Genomic DNA, 17,524 nt, shown 5'->3' with positions numbered 1-17,524 from the left:
TGGCAGGGTCCCTCAGCGGTCGGGGAAGGTGTCGTCCTTGAGGTGATGCCCCATCCTGACCCGGCATGTACCCCCGAGATATCCTCCAGCCCGCCGGGGTCTGTGGTGATACCTCAATTGCTGGGTCATTGGGTGGCGGTGACAAGGGAGGCCTCCTCGCTCCCTCTCAACCTTTAATGCTGGGCGGCTTCATTCTAGGTCCAGAGCATTTTTCCGGACTCTCCAAGCAAGCCGGTGCCTGGGGAGGAGCAGGGCCTCTCAGCCGCCGCTGCCCTTTGGCCCATATCCCCAGTTGGAGACCAGAGAGGATCCCTCTACCCTTGATCCTGGGGGTGGGATCAAGGTGGAGCCAACTTGGCAGCTCCAAACCAGCTCGGTGCGGGGGAGGGGTTGGAAACTGGAGGCGATGACCTGGAGGAGGATGGCGTTTCAGTGGTGAGCACTGCGGACGATTTACAGTCGTTGTCGGATGAGCTGATGGACACCCTGGTGCCCCATGCCAATTCTCCCATCATCCCTTTACAGGAACTCCAGGATTTTTTAGCAAACAACCACAATAGCTGAGACAGGGACCAGTTGGCCCTAGACTGGTGGCATTCCTTTCCTCTTGCGTTCTGGTCTGCCTGCGAGGCCTTCAAGGCCCCTAGGCTGGACCGGAACACTAAGGGGAGGGTCCACACGTTTCTCGCTGGGTTCCTGAAGGGGAGGAAGGATTAAAATAGTCCTCTCCCTCTTGTACTTTGCATTAGGTGATGGCAGCACATACTTCTGACAATGAAGACTATCTTAGCTAGTGTCAACATCAACGGCAGCAGGGACGCACAGCGCAGATCTAGAACTCCTCGGTCCTCAGGGACAGTTGGTATGCTGTGTGCTTCCTGCAGGAAACCCATACCAATCCAGGAGACAACGCCACGTGGCTCCTAAAGTGGTAAGGGGTGGTCTACATGAGTCACCTAGCCTCCAATTCTGGCAGGTTGGCTATCTTGTTGGCCCCACGTTTTCAGTCAAAGATCTTGGGGGTCAAGGAGCCAGTGCCAGGCTGGTTGCTATACCTTACTGTGCACTAAGAGGGTGCAGCGCTTCGATTTGTGAACGTGCACGCTCCGCTGGCATGCAGCAGCATGCAAGCTTCTTTCAGGAAGTGTCCACTCATCTTGGCTCCACCAACGCTGGTGACTGTATCTTCCTCAGGGCTAATTTCAACTGTACCTTCGGGGCCAACGACTGTCTCAGTGCCCAGCACCACTGGCTGGATGTGAGTAAGTTGAGGGACCTGGTCGGGTCCTTCAACTTGGTGGACGTCTGGCAACACCTCCATCCTGACTCCAGCATTTTCACTTTTGTGTCACCTGGAGTCGAAATGTCCAGAGTCCACTGCCTTTACATTTCCAAGGTATTCGTGCCCTGCGATCCATTAGCTTCCGTGCGGCAGGTGCCGTGCATGGACCACCATCTGCTGTGGGCGGAGTTCATTCCATTCTGCGCTTGATGGGGTCCGCGTACCGGCACTTTGACAACCTGCTGCTGGAGGACCAGCAGTTCCTGGACTTGTTCCGTCGTTTCTGGGCCAGCTGGAGAAGGAGGTGGGGAGTCTCCCCCGCATTGAGGCTATGGTGGGACATGGGCAAGGCTCACATCTACATCTTCTGTCAGGGGTACGTGAGAGCGTTGACAAAGAGGCAGAAATCCAGGGTCAAGGACTTGGAGAAGGAGGTACTTAACCTGGAGGTACATCTCAGTCAGCCCGATGCGGACCCGGCCCTGTGGCTGGCGTACGAAGAGAAGAAGGGTGAACTGCAGGACCTGCAACTCGTCGGGTCCCGGGGCGCATACATGAGGTCGCGGATCCAGTTCCTCCAGGAATTGGACCGCAGCTCCCCCTTTTACTCGCTGGAAAAAATGCACGAGGTCCGTCAACAGCTCCTTATACTGCTGTCCGACGACGGATCCCTTGTCTTGGATCCAGAGGGCATCAGGGCCATTGCCAAATCCGACTACGCTGCCGTATTCTCTCCAAGGATGCTCAGAGTTTTGTGGGAGGACCTGCCACAGGTCGGCCAGAGGGTGTCCCTATAAGTCTGGGGGAGCAGACCGGCACCCTCCACAGCCTCTCCAGGGGCAAGTCCCCAGGGCTCGATGGGCTGACCATGGAGTTCTTCAGGGCGTTCTGGGACATCCTGGGGAACGACTACATGGGGGTCCCGGGGGGTAGTATTGCAACTGGGGAGATGCCCCTCTCATGGCGCAGGGCCATTTGCCCTGCTGCCTGGGAAGGGGGAATCTCTGCCACCTTAAAAACTGGCGCTGGGTCTCCCTCCTCAGCACAGATTACAAGATCTTTGCGAGGGCAATGTCTTCTCGCCTTGGCACCATGCTGGACCATATGATCCACCCTGACCAGTCCTTCACGGTCCCAGGCCACACCATCTTTAATAACATCCATCTGGTCCAAGACATTTTTCATTTTTCCCCAGAGGACTAGTCTGTCGAGCACCTTCCTGTCTCTTGACCAGTTTGACAAATTGGATCACGAATATTTATTCAAGACTCTGCGAGCATTTGGGTTCAGGATGCATTTCATCGCCCGGATTCGACTTCTGTATGCTGCCACAGAGTGTCTCATTAAGGCTATGGCACCTTCGCTTCGGGAGAGGAGTGCATCGGGGCTGCCCCCGTCTGGCCAATTGTATTCTATCTGCGTGGAGCCTGTCCTGCACCTCTTGCGGAGGAGGTTGTCGGGATTGGTTCTGGGCGGGTCGGGCATCTGGGTGGTCCTCTCGGCTTATGCCGATGACATGCTCATGTTCACCCACCCAGCTGTACTGCGGACGATGCACAAGTGCCAGGAGGTCTACTCTGCTGCACCCTCTGCCAGGATCAATTGGGATAAGTGTTCTGGATTCCTGGTCTGTCAGTGGCAGATGGATCCCCTACCTGAAGAGCTCAGGCCTTTCATCTGGAGCAGGACCAGCCTCCTCAGCCTGGGGGTCCACCTCTGCCCTACTGAGGAATCCTGGCTGGCGAACTGGTAGGAGCTGGAGGCCAAAGTCACCACTTGCCTGCGAAGTTCGACAGGAATCCTCCAAGTACTGTTTTACCAGGATCGAGTGCTGGTCATAAACTAGCTGATTGTCGCCATGTTGTCTTACCAGCTGGTCACTTTGACACCCCCCCCAACGGATTTTGTCACAAAAATCCAGAGAATGCTCATCGACTTCTTCTGGGACAAAAGGCTGCACTGGGTTGTTGCTGAGGTTCTGAGTCTCTAGCTTAGGCAGGGTGGTCAGGGGCTGGTGTGCTTACACACCCAGGTGGCGACTTCCCGCCTTTAGGTCTGCAGCAATACCTTCATGTCGAGCCCCACCCCCCCCCCCGAGATATTGTGCTCTGATGACTTACTTCTTCTGCCAGGTGCACAGCCTGAATTATGACATGCAGCTCCTGTTTGTAGACCTGAGGGGCCTTCCTGGCGAGAAATGGAGCACAAATCAGCAGCAGCAGCAGAATTGTACTCGAACACAATCTACAACCTCATGGCCTGAATTATCCCCCACTCTACCATTACCATCAAGCCTGGGGATCAACCTTGGTTCAATGAGGAGTGCAGGAGGGTATGCTAGGGCCAACTCCAGGCATACCTAAAAATGAGCTGTCAATCTGGTGAAGTTATAACACAGGACTACTTGCATGCCAAACAACATAAGCAGCAAGTGATAGACAGGGCTAAGTGATCCCACAACCAACAGATCAGATCTAAGTCTGCGGCTCTGCTGCATCCGGTCATGAATGGTGGTGGGCAATGAAACAACTCACTGAAGGAGGAGGCTCCACAAATATCTTCATCCTCAATGATGGAGGAGCCCAGCACAACAGTGCAAAAGATAAGCCTGAAGCATTTGCTACAATCTTCAGCCAGAAATGCCAAGTAGATGATTCATCTCAGCCTCCTCTGGAGGTCCCCAGCATCACAGGTGCCAGCCTTCAGCCAATTTGATTCACTCCATATGATATCAAGAAACGGCTGAAGGCACTGGATAGAGTAATAGCTTATGGGTCCTGACACTATTCCAGCAATAGTACTTGTGCTCCAGAACTTGTCGTGCCCCTAGCCAAGCTGTTCCAGTACAACTACAACCCAGCAATGTAGAAAATTGCCCAGGTATGTCCTGTGCACAAAAAGCAGGACAAATCCAACCCAGCCAATTACCGCCCCAACAGTCTACTCTCCATCGTCGGTAAAGTAATGGAAGCGGTCATCAACAGTGCTATCAAGCAGCACTTGCTTAGCAATAACCTGCTCACTGAAGCCCAGTTTGGGTTCCGCCAGGGCCACTCAGCTCCTGGCCTCATTACAGCCTTAGTTCAAACATGGACAAAAGAGCTGAACCCCCCAAGGTGAGCTAAGAGTGACTGCCCTTGACATCAAGGCAGCATTTGAAAGAGTGTGGCATCAATGAGCCCTAGTAAAACTGGAGTCAACAGGAATCAGGGAGAACTCTCTGGTTGGAGTAATACCTAGCACAAAGGAAGATGGTTGTGGTTGTTGGAGGTCAGTCATCTCAGCTCCAGGACATCACTGCAGGAGTTCCTCAGGGTGGTGTCCTCAGCCCAACCATCTTCAGCTGCTTCATTAATGACTTTCCTTCCATCACAAGGTCAGAAGTGGGGATGTTCATTGATGATTGCACAATGTTCAGCACCATTTGTGGCTCCTCAGATACTGAAGCAGTGCATCTCTAAATGCAGCAAGACCTGGACAATATCCACTCTTGGGCTGACAAGTGGCAAGTAACATTCACACCACATAAGTGTCAGGCAATGACCATCTCCAACAAGAGAGAATCCAACCATTGCCCCTTGATGTTCAATGGCATTACCGTCACTGAATCCCCCACTATCAACATCCTGAGGGTTACCATTGACCAGAAACTGAACTGGGCTAACCATATAAATGCTGTGGCTAAAAGAGCAGGTCAGAGGCTAGGAATAGTGTGACGAGTAATCCACCTCCTGACTCTCCAAAGCCTGTCCACCATCTACAAGGCACAAGTGCAGAGTGAGGTGGAATACTCCCCACTTGCCTGGATGAGTGCAGCTCCCACAACATTCTAGAAGCTTGACACAATGCAGGACAAAGCAGCCCACTTGATTGGAGCCATATCCACAAACATTCACTCCCTCCATCACCGATGCACAGTAGCAGCAGTATGTACAATCTATGAGATGCACTGCAGGAGTCCACCAAGGCTCCTTCGGCAGCATCTTCCAAACCCACGACCACTACCATCTAGAAAAACACGGGCAGCAGATAGATGGGAACACCACCACCCACAAGTTCCCCTCCACATCACTCACCATCCTGACTTGCAAATATATTGCTGTTCCTTCACTGTCACTGGGTCAAAATCCTGGAGTTCCCTTCCTAACAGCACTGTGGGTGCACCCACACCACATGGACTGCAGCAGTTCAAGAAAGCAGCGCACCACCACCTTCTCAAGGGCAACAAGGAATGGGCAATAAATACTGGCCCAGCCAGCGAAGCCCACCTCCCATGAATGAATTTTTTTAAAAGTACCAGGTCTCGTATAGCCTGACTCTGGTTGGCTCCAGAACATGCTGTTCCAAGAAACTATCCTGAAAGCGTTCTACAATCCCCTCTAGGAGTCCTGTGCCCATCTGATTTTTCTAGTCTATCTGTAGATTAAAATCCCCCATGATTATTGGTTTACCTTTCTGACAAGTTCCTATTTTCTCTTCCTTTATACTCTGTCCTACCAATTAGGGGGCCTGTACACCACTCCTACAACTGACTTTTTGCCTTTATTGTTTCTCACCTCAACCCAAACTGCTGATAAGTTCTGATTCCCTGAACTTCAGTCATCCCTCACTTATGTGCGAATGCCATCATGAATTAACAAAGCCACCCCTCCACCTTTTCCTAACTTCCTGTCCTTCCTCAATATCACATACCCTTCAATATTCAGGTCACAATCTACGTCATCCTGCAGACAGGTCTCTGTAATAGCTATCAGATCGTACTTATTTATTTTGATTTGCACTATCGATTCATTTATTTTGAATGCTACCTACATTTAGATAGAGCCTTTAATTGTGTCCTTCTTTTGTTTTTGTAATGTCTGGCCTTATATGCTGATTTACTCCTCGGCGGAATTGTCCAGAATTTGCACTAAGTACGGTCGTGGGCTGGGTAAAACCGCGTTCCTGGGAAACACGCCGTTTCCATGGTGGGCGGGCTCCAATTCGCTTGCCATGCCATAACCTCACCGCTTCATCATACCAGGCACCATATCAAAAGTACAGCCGCACTCAGTGCTTCCAGCACAGGACTGCAGCAAACAAGTCATGGACCCGAAAGTGAAAAAGGCTGCAGCCCTCATGTGTCCTTTAGACATCATGAAGGCCCGCTGTGATGTCCTTGCCCCCGCTCAGGCCGCAGGAGGAGAAGCAACATTACCATGACGGCTTGGTAGGCCAATGCTGCACAGAAGAGGTTGGCCATCCAATGCAGATAGACGATGAATTATCTCAACTGTGCAGCCAGGATATGGCAATCACCTCACACTCTAAAGTCACACACTCAAGCACATCACACATTCACTGGCATCTCACTCACTGCTAGCTCAAGGGACATCACCACCCATTCTCACACATATACCCTCACATGTCCATCTGGCCACATCTCTTTAGGAGACTGCCTCCTCAGGCATCACCACCTTGAGGCCACTTGCACAGATCAACATGTGCCCCCACAGACTGGGATACCTTCTTTCCCCAGTACATCCCTCATCCTGCAGCATCTTCCCTTGCCTGAAGCCATTTCTCCCCCTTCACCAAGCAAGTCTTGGCCCTGCAGCCATTGAAAAGCCTCCCGCATATGGCTGATCTGGTAGGTAGGCTTGCCGTGAGCCCCGCTAAAAGTGACTTGGCACAATTCCAGCAGGCTGGCCTAATAATATGTTGATGTATTACAATGAACTTCCCGACATCCAATAGCAGAGTACGCAGATGATAGCGAAGTGGCTTCATGCCATCGTGAAACCTATCCACCATAACTGTCCGCTCAAACCAATGAACACATCTGACGCCAGTGGGCATGGAAACTCCTGGCCTCAGATTTGTACACTCTGTCCCTTCCTGCCAAGTTCTGCTTATCATTTCCCATATTAGTACCTTTCTCTCTTGCTTTATCTCTACTCTTTCATTTACCACATCTTCCCATTAATAGAAAATCCAACCTTTCTCAACATCCAACTGACAGGCATTTAGCTCACAAAATGCTTTCCTTCTGATTTTACTTTTGCTAGGAAGCTACAATGCTAAGGTCTTCAGTAAGGATATAATCTGTGTCCATATAACCACTTCATTTTCCACTGGTCATAAAGTTCGGATTCAGAGAACATTGGTAGGCAATAATTTACATTTGTTTTCAGCCATTCTTCTCAAAAGTAACTCAGATTACAGTCCACTGTCTAAATTCATTTTTTTTTTTAAGTTTCCAACCTTCACCTTTCGGCATCCATCTTCCACTATGTTAAGTCATTCAGAAGACAGATTGTGAAGGAGAAGACTAGAATCTATTCATTTTCCTTAATGTTAGGTTTATTTACAGAATGCAACATTATTTATGTTTACCTCCTTCCTAAGCAATATCCACTGTTCCAGAGAGACTTTCTCTTGGCAAGTGCTCAAGCTACTTAAACAATCAATACCCTCCAAATGTATATTTTATATATCTGAGTTACCTCAGGCCAATGCAAAGATGACAATAATTTGAAGTTTACACAGATTTATTTACAGTGCTTTAAAATCTCTCAGCAATCATAGAATTTCTACACACACGTTCACAGCTCTGACTTCTCAGGCCTTTCCCTGAAAGCTTCTATTTACTTTAGCTCTGAGGCTACAACCAGGCTTAATGAATCAAGTAATGAACACAGATCAGTAAACAGACTAACATAAATCAAATACAGATCAATTAAACCACTGCACCGACATTCAAGTCCAAATCATTGATATACATATAATACCAAAAAAGTGTGGCACCCTTTACCAAGTTATGCAGAACTCGCTGGAAATAGCCTTCCAGTCACAAAAACCTTGCCAATTGCCTTAAGTTGTGCCCTCTTGCTCTCAATCCATCTGCCAGTGAGACAGTTTTATCCTTATCTACTCTGTGCAGACCCATCATGACTATGACCACCTTTATTAAAAATCACCTCTCAACCCCTCAAGAAACAGTCAAGTTAGTCAGACATGGTCTTCCTTTAACAAATCTGTGCTGTCTTTCGTTAACTCATGTCTTTCTAAATGAAGGTTTATCATTTCCTATCGCACAAAATTTAAAAAAAAAAATTTTCTATCACAAGGGTACAATGTCAGCTGTCCTCCAGTCCTCTGGCACCACACCAGTAGCCAACAGGATTGGAAAATAATGGTCGGCACTTGCACTATTTATTTTCTTGCTTTCCTTAACAGCCAAGGATAACTTCGTCCAGCCCTGGGGATTTATCCACTTTCAAAAAATGTTATACCCCTTAATACTTTCTCTCTCACTGTTTTCATTGCATCTAACATTTCACATACCTCCACCCTGGTTGCAATGTCTATGTCGCCCTTTCTGTTGTGAAAACAGATGCAAAGTATTCAATAAGAACCATACCAACCCTCTCCACATATAGGTTCTTATGGTCCCTAATAGGCCTGACTCTCTCTTTTATTATCAACTTGGTCTTTTCTATATTTATAGAAAATCTTTGGATTTTTCTTGATTTATTTGCTGAAAAATTTTCAACACCTCTTTGCTTTCCTAAATTACTTATTAATTTCACCCCTGTACTTTTTATAATCCTCTAGATTTTCTACACAGTTGAGACCTTGATAGCCATCATAAGCTTCCCTGTTTTTCTTTGTCCTCTCCTTTACAGCCTGTGTCAAGGGGGCTCTGGGTTTGTTAGTCCTGTCCTTCCTTTTAAGGAAACATACTTGCTCTTAACTTTCAATAATTCTTCCTTGAGCGCCACCCATTAATCTAGAAACCATTTAGCTTCAAGTAACAATCTCCAGTCCACTTAGCTAAACTGCATCTCTGCTTCATAAAATTAGCTTTTCCCCAATTGAGAAATTTTATTCTTGGTCTAAGTCTTTGTCCTTTTTCATAACTATCCAAAAACTAAATGAATTACAATCTCTTCCACCAAAGTGGCCCCTAACTGATATTCCCTGCACTCGCCCAGCTTCATGCCCTACAACTAAGTCCCTTGATGGACTTGCTAAGTACTAAGAACATAGGGACATAAGAAATAGGAGGAATAGGCCACTCGGCCCCTCAAGCCTGCCCCGCCATTCAATAAGATCATGGCTGATCTGCCCTAGGCCTCAACTCCTCTTTCGTGCCAGCTCCTCATAGCCCTCAACTCCCCGATATTTCAAAAATCTATCTACCTCCTCTTTAAATACTTTCGGTGATCTAGCCTCCACAGCTCTCTGGGGTAGAGAATTCCAGACATTCACTATCATCTGAGAGAAATTCCTTCGCATCTCAGTTTTAAATGAGTGTCCCCTTATTCTGTAACTATGTCCCCTAGTTCAAGATTCCCCCACTATTTGAAACATCTTCTCAACAAGTACCCTGTCAAGCCCCCTCAGAATCTTGTACATTTCAATAAGATCACCCCTCAATGTTCTAAACTCTAATGAATAAAGGCCTAACAGCTGTTTAGCCATTCTTGATAAGTCAACTCCTTCATCCCAGGAATCAGCCCAGTGAATCTCTTTTGAACTGCCTCCAATGCCAGTATATCATTTTTTAAATATGGGGACCAAAACTGCACACAGTACTCTAGGTGTGGCCTCACCTTGTACACTTGTAGCAAGACTTCCCCATTTTTAAACTCCAACCCCCTAGCAATACAGGTCAAAATTCCATTTGTCTTCTTAATTACTTGCTGCACCTGCATGCTCACTTTGTGTTTCATGCACAAGAACACCCAGATCCTCTGTGCTGCACCTTCTTGGAATCTCTCTCTGTTTAAATAATAGTCTGCCTTTTGAATTTTCCTACCAAAGTGCATGACCTCAAACTTTCCTACATTAAACTCCATCTGCCAAATTGGCTCAAAGCAGTCTCCTGAATGCATTTTAAGAAGAGTGAACAGCCATTTTTAGGTGGTGGATATACTTTGGGAATCAGGAAGTGGGTTTCTCACAGCAGAATTCCCAGCTTCTGACCTGCTCTTGTAGCCGCAATATTTATCTGGCTGGTCTAGTTCAGTTTCTGGTCAAGGGTAACCCTGGGATTTTGCTGGTGGGTGTTCAGCAATGATTCATATTACCAGGTAGATGTCAGTACTGTAGCCAATGAATGAACATGGGGAAATGGTGATGTAGTGGTAATGTCACTGGACTACTAATCCAGAGGCCCAAGCTAATGTTCTGGGGACATGGGTTCAACTCGTACCACAGCAGCTGGCAGAATTTAAATTCAATAAAATCTGGAATTAAAAGTCTGATAATGACCATGAATCGTTTGTCATAAAAACCCATCCAGATCACTAGTGCCCTTTAGGGAAAGAAATCTGCCATCCTAGCCAGATATGGCCTACATGTGACTCCAGAGGCACAGCCTGCGGTTGACTCTTAACTGCCCTCTGAAATGCCCTAGCAAGCAACTCAGTTTCAAGGACAGTTAGGGATGGGCAACAAATACTAGCCTTGGTAGTGATGCCCATATCCCATGAAATTTCAAAGTCAGGATGGTGTATGATTTGGAGCCAAACTTGCAGGTAGCATTCGCCTGCTGCTCTTGGTTTTTCTGAATGGTAGAGGTCATGGGTTTAGAAGGTGCTGTCGAAGCAGCCTTTTAAAAGTTGCTGCAGTACATCTTGCGACTGGTCCACAATGCTGCCAAGTTGCAGTCTAATGAAGTTAGTGAATGTTTAAGGTGCTCGATAGGCTGCCAATCAAATAGCTGCTTTGTCCTGGAACCAGGAGTAGTACGGTCAGCTGCAGTGCTTCATGAAGGAGGTGGTCACAGAAATGTGCAACCTCCTCGACCTGGATTGGGAAGACAAATGCAATGTTGGCTTTCACTGCGAGCAGAATCGAGTATAAAATTAGGCAAGTATTGCTGCAGCTGTAGGGCCTTAGTGAGACCCCATCTGGAGTACACCTTACTTAAAGAAAGATACAATTGCATTGTAGATGTTCAGGGAAGGTTCATTTGGTTGGTTTCTGGGATGAAAGGATTGTCCTATCATGAAAGGTTGTGCAATATACATTAGGCCTATGCTCATTGGAGGTTAGAAGAATGAGAGGCAATCTTATTGAAATGGATAAGATTCTGAGGGGACTTGCAGGGTGTATGCTGGGAGGATATTTCCCCTTGTGGAGGAGCCTAGGACTCATTTAAAAATAAGAGGTCCCCTATTTAAGACAGAAATAAGAGGATTTCTTTCTCAGAGGCTTATTAGACTTTGGAATTATCTTCCCCAGAGAGCAGTGGAGGCTAGGTCATTGAATATATTCAAGGCAAATTATACAACTTTTTGATCAACAAGGGAGTCAAGGGTTATGGGGGGCAGGCAGGGAAGTGGAGTTAAGGCAACAATCAGATCAGCCATGATATTAGTGAATAGTAAAAAATACTCAAGATCAGCAAGCACAGAGGTCACAGCCAAATGGTGCTTTGATGTCAAGGACAGTCATTCTAACCTCACCACTGGAAATCAGCTCTTCCCTCTATGTTTGGAATGAGATTGCAATGAGGAATGAAGCCAAGTGATCCTGCCAGAACCCAACGTGTACATGTAATCAAGTTACTGTTGAGTAACTGCTTGATGCACCGTCAATGACACCTTCCATAATTTTGCTGATGATAGGGAGGAGTAAGTAGCATGGAGTCCCCACCTTGACAGAGTACAACCTATCCAGAGTACTTAACTCAGGAACCCCATTCAGGTAAATGAGGTAATTATACATGTTTTAAGGGTTAATGGTTTTTTTAAATTAGTCAAGTTTTTGCATTTCACAGTGTTAGCAGCAAACAAGCTGCCTGCTCATGGCATCTACATTGTTAAATTAGGTGATTAATTAGAACTGCTTTACTGAGTCAGCAGGGGCTGACTCAGGTTTTTGAAAACCTTGCCAGTGTTAGAACCATTATCTAATCTTCAACAACCATATTTTCTTATAAAACTTGGAAGGACATTGCATTATTTGAACACTTGGGAACTGAAATGGATTTTTTTTAAAAGAAAGATCAGAAATTCACCTTGGACTGTGAGTAGGCATGCCTTTTCTAAATCAATCATTCAGAGTTTATTAGAAGAAACCTGGTTAAAGTCTCTTTTATTCTGGGCCTAACTGTAGCAAAGGTAAATAATTAGCCATTTTGGTAAGTGAATTAAACATTTACACTAATGGTGCAACTGTGAAGTAGTAGGGCAAGATAAACTGTACAGTCCTCCCATTCCCAGTCATAACATTAGTGTAAATACAGGAAGCTTTTGCTAACGTACAAAGAAAGCAGCAAAGAGTCCACTTCGGCAGAGTACAGTTTGTACAGGCTACATTAAGTCCTCATTTTAAGGGGTCCCGATTTAAGTGCATTCGCTATAAAGTGGTGTTTGTTTTATGTCCCATTTCCTCATTAAAAGTGCCGATCTCCGCTGTAGCATTTTCTCCTGTCTTGCGCATCATCACATTTTGCGTGTCATCAGGTCAAGCCAGGTTGGTGCCATTGTACTGTAGTGTGGTCCTGTATTCTAGGCAACATCGATTTTTTTTCTGAAAAGAGGCATCCAAAGTCAGAGTTTTGGGTGAGACTTTTAAATCACTTTTAAAGTTCTTTTCAAACAAAAATTTGGAAGATTTAAATTTGATGTAAATTTTGGTGTTTTCCTGTAAGTGATACTTTTAAATCACTTGTAAGCATGAGCAAGAAAGGCCCAGTTAAGTGACGGTAGTGTTCCTGCTGCTGCAAAGAAAACAAGAAAAGCAACCAACCTAGCAGTGAAGTTGCACATTTTAAAACATCCTTGAGGTTGGAGAAGGAGCAGTCAATATTCCTAGGGTGCTTGGGTTACCCCCTATGTTAGTGGGAACAATACATAGTAACACTGACAATATCAGGCAAATTGCGCAAACTTTCATACCTTTAAAGTACTAGCAGGGTGAGTCAGAGTAGAAACACTATAATGGAGAATATGGAAAGACTCTTGGCAGTCTGGATCAAAGATCAAAACCAGCACCAGATGCCTCTTAATTCAACGGTCATTCAAGAAAAAGTCAAAAGCCTGTATGAAGGGTGAGCAGGAGAGAGAGTTCCGAGTCAAAGTTTCAATGCTATTCGTGGATGGTTCCAGCATTTCAAGAGGCTTTCCTATCTGCACAACATAAAATTGTCCAATGAAGCAGCTAGTGCTGATACAGCAGCAGCTAGTAAATACCCTGCCCTTTTTAAGAGTCATTGAAGAAGGTGGCTACTCACTAAAGCAAGTTTTTTGGAAACGTATGCCAGAGAACATACATTTTGAAAGAGAAGATAATGATGCCAGATTTAAAGCTGCCAAAGATCACCTGCTTGGTAGAAACGCTGCAGGAGACTTTAAGTTTAAGCCCTTAGCGGTGTACCAGTCTGAGACACCACAGGTATTCAGGGGTTATTCCAAGGAACATCTGCGTGTCGTTTGGCATTCGAATAAGAAATCCTGAATGAAAGAGGGCACTCTTTCAAGAATGATTCTCTCTATGCCATCCCTGCCTGGAGGGGATATTGCACCAGAGAAAGTATCACCTTCAAGGTATTGCTCCTCGGATAATTGCTGAGGTCAACCTGTCAACCAACATGCCCAACATCAAGGTTCTAAATCACTCAAAACCACCTCTACTGAAATGCTTTAGGGATGTCTTCAAAGCATCCGTGAAGAGGTAAAACATCTCCCCAACCTATAAAGCCAGAATGGAAGCAAGTCATCCTCGAACTTGAGGGACTGCTTTAGAAAAGAAAAAGAGACTAGTAAGTGTTAGCTAATTTGAATGTTTACAGGAACTTTTTTAATATTTAGTGATTTGCTTTATATTTCAAATTGTACATTGTTTTTCCGAGTGAGAAATATCTGACAGAAACTAACTCCAGCTTTAAAATGGATTCCTGTTGCAAACTATGATTCACATAAAGCTGATTAACTTAAAGTGCTGATTTTCAGGAATGCAACTACCATGTATAGTGAGGACTTACTGTACTTAAAAATTTGGAGCAGTGAGGGAAGAGGTGCTATTCTGGTACTGTATTTTTAAAAACAAGGGGCAGAATTTTACGGCCCCGTCGCAACAGGGAGTTGGGGGGCAGTGGGGGGGAGGTTGCAGAAAATGCAGTGAGCCATTCAAAACTCTATTGACTTTGAGAACGGAAGATCCTGCTGGCAGGAGGAGCCATAAAATTCCGCCCAAGGTGTGGTCAAAGAAAGGAAGTGATGACAAGGAGTCCTGAGTGCTGTGGCCTAGAGATATCAATTAGGTGAGCAGGTAGATGATTGGCTGGTGAGTTTTACAGGCTTTTTCTCTAAAACTAGTAGTTTAAACTAGGACTGAAGAGATAGAAGTACTGTTTTAAATTTAAACTAAACTAGTTAAATTTCTTAATATAACTATAAATAATCATCGAGTGATATTTCAAAACTTGAAAACCTAATCAGTTAAATAAAATACAATAAGGATGGCAGGGGCAGGAGATATGTTGCAGCATGTGGTGGACACCAATGTGACGCACAGTAACTACAAAGACATTAAGTTTTTGCAGCTCAAGAAACTTCAACATAGAATTAGTGAGCTGAAGTCTGAGCTTCGGACACTGCAATTGCAACAAGGAGCAAGAAAGTTACCTAGACACACTGTTCCAGAAGGCAGTCACACTCCTTATGTGAAGTACTAAATATTTCTCCAAGGTCATGGACAGGAGGGTGTGATTACAAGTGAAGCAGGAATGGAGCTCCCGATGGCAGCACAGGAACAGCCTCAGCCCTTGCACTTGCCCAAGAGGTTCAAGGTTCTTGCAGCCTTAGTAGACAAGAACAGGTACTGCAGGGAGGATGAACAAACTGACCACAGCTCAGTGGTTCAAGCTTGAGGAATAAAAGAAAATATTATAGTAAGGGACAGTATAGATAAGCAAGATAGATACTGATCTCTGCAGCCAAGCACATGAGTCCTGAAGGTTGAATTGCCAGAGGTTGCTTTTAACAGGTGAGCTGAGGAGCTAGAATCAGGGTTTACAGGGAAGGGAGAAGGTTCTTTTTCTTCTGGCTCTGCAGGTGTGGCACTTTCAAGCCGCCTAGTTATTTAAAACAGCAGCCGTAGCTGTTTCTAGATTCCTTTCTCTGTCTCTCCCTGAGTTGAAGCTTCACGATTGTTCCCTGTGGATCTTCCAGCTTCCTGTCCTGTTCAATGCTTTCTGCAGGTAAGGCAAAATAGCCTTTATCATGTGATCTAGACAAGAATGTTGAGTCATTTCCCATGCCAGGCAAGTGGTAATTCCATTACAGTTATTGGAAGTCTCCTTACCCACTGTAGTGATCAAAAGCGGCTTATCAGTTAATGCCTTTGTATTTGGTAGAAAAGCCATCAAGTCAATAAGTTTCTATTTGCTCTTTTGAAATACTCATTGAATTTTAAATGCATATATCTGAGAATGTCTCCTGTCTGTCTGGCTGAAGGGATTCCAGCCTAAATCCACAAGGAGAAAGTCAAGTGACCCTCAGAGTCCATTTTTTTTAAACAGTCTTTAAACTCAGTCCAAGGTTTACAAAATGTGACCTTCAAAATAGTTTTTCTAAAAAATGTGTAATATCGTAACTGCGCACCTTAACAACCTGTCAAGCCTGCTTCACCATTCAGTATGATCATGTCTAATCTTGGGCTTCCAATCTACTTTCCTACCCGCTCCCCATTTCCCTTAGTTCCCTGAGACCAAAAATCTGCCTACACCAGCCTTAACTGTATTCAGGGAGGGAGCATCCACAACCCTCTGGGATAGAATTCTAAAGATTCACAACCTTTTGAGCAAAGTAATTTCTCCTCATCTTGGTCCTAAATGATCATCCCATTATCCCAAGACTATGCCACCGTGTTTAGATTCCCAGACCAGTGTAAACAATCTCACAGCTTCTACCCTATCAAGGTCCCTCAGAATCTTGTACATTTCAATAAGGTTGCCTCTCATTCTTCTAAACCCCAGAGAATATAGGTCCAATTTACTCAGCTTCTCATCATAGGAGATCAATTTAGTGAACCTTCGCTATACTGCCTCCAATGCAAGTATTTCCTTCCTTAAATAGAGACCAAAATTGCACACAGTATTGTCATGCCCAGTGAAGGCATGTCCTAGTCATAACTTCAAACATGGAGTCTGTTCGTATGGAAGCTTCTGGAACTGTCCTTTATTTTTTAAAATGGACGCTAACAAGGTGGCTAAGGTGGCCACCAAGGGTCAAGTGACCTTGGCAACTTCAATACAGACTATCTCAAACTTTCAGGCGGTTCCTAATTGAATTACCCTGGGTGGGGGACTCCCCTATGAATGGACATGCCCAGGCAGCACCCTTTTGTGGAATTCACACCTGCTGTTGTTCTAAGTTTACCACAAACTCAGAATCAATGGACTTCCAGACTCCAAGTTTGCAATTTAATAAAAGAAAACTGCTGGAAATCAGTTAACAAGTAGATGTGAAGAGCCACCACCTATCAATATTGCATAGAAATGACTTTCAGTTATTCTGGGTAAACAATAGAATTTGATCAGGTGACCAAAACTGGCTTTTGATACCAAAATCCTTTATTATCTGAAGAGCCAGAGACACTTAGGCAGTCTGCAAAGAACATCACTACAGAATATCAGCTGCACACCAAGGCAGTAACACTGAAGCCTTTTTAGAATGTAAAGGCTGCTCTATCTAATAAAAGCCTCAATGACTGTTTCCCTACAATGAAAAAGACACAGGAACTATGAAATATTATTTTGGTAACACCTTGTAGCCAGGGTTTGGAGAGAAAGCACCTATTAAGCAGCGGAAAGAGAGACCACGCAACAGTCAGGGTTTGTGAAAGATAAAGCCCATAAAGCAGTGGAGAGAGACCCATAAAGCAGCGACAATTCACAGAGAGTGACAGAGAGCCCATAAAGCAGTGGGGAGAGAGAGCATCAAGCAACTGGAGTTGAGAGAGCCCATAAAGTAATGGAGGCAAAGAGCCCATAAGCAGAAGGAGGGGCAGTGCGGTAAGAGAGAGAAATCCCATAAGGTTGCAGAGAGAGAGCCCATAAAGCAGCAGCAGTTAATAGAGAGAGAGCGGGAGGGAGAGAATGAGAATCTAAAAGTGATGTCACAGAAATAAGTTGATTAGTTGGTAAGTCTCGACCTTTCCGGGCTCAGCACTAGAGAGTAACAGGTGAGTTATTATACCATTCTGTAGTAAAAACTTAAACTTTAAGGTATGTCAGTGCAGCTC

Source organism: Carcharodon carcharias, chromosome 5 (genome assembly GCF_017639515.1).
Source record: "Carcharodon carcharias isolate sCarCar2 chromosome 5, sCarCar2.pri, whole genome shotgun sequence".
NCBI classification, from domain to species: domain Eukaryota; kingdom Metazoa; phylum Chordata; class Chondrichthyes; order Lamniformes; family Lamnidae; genus Carcharodon; species Carcharodon carcharias.
This window is presented reverse-complemented; position numbering follows the sequence as displayed.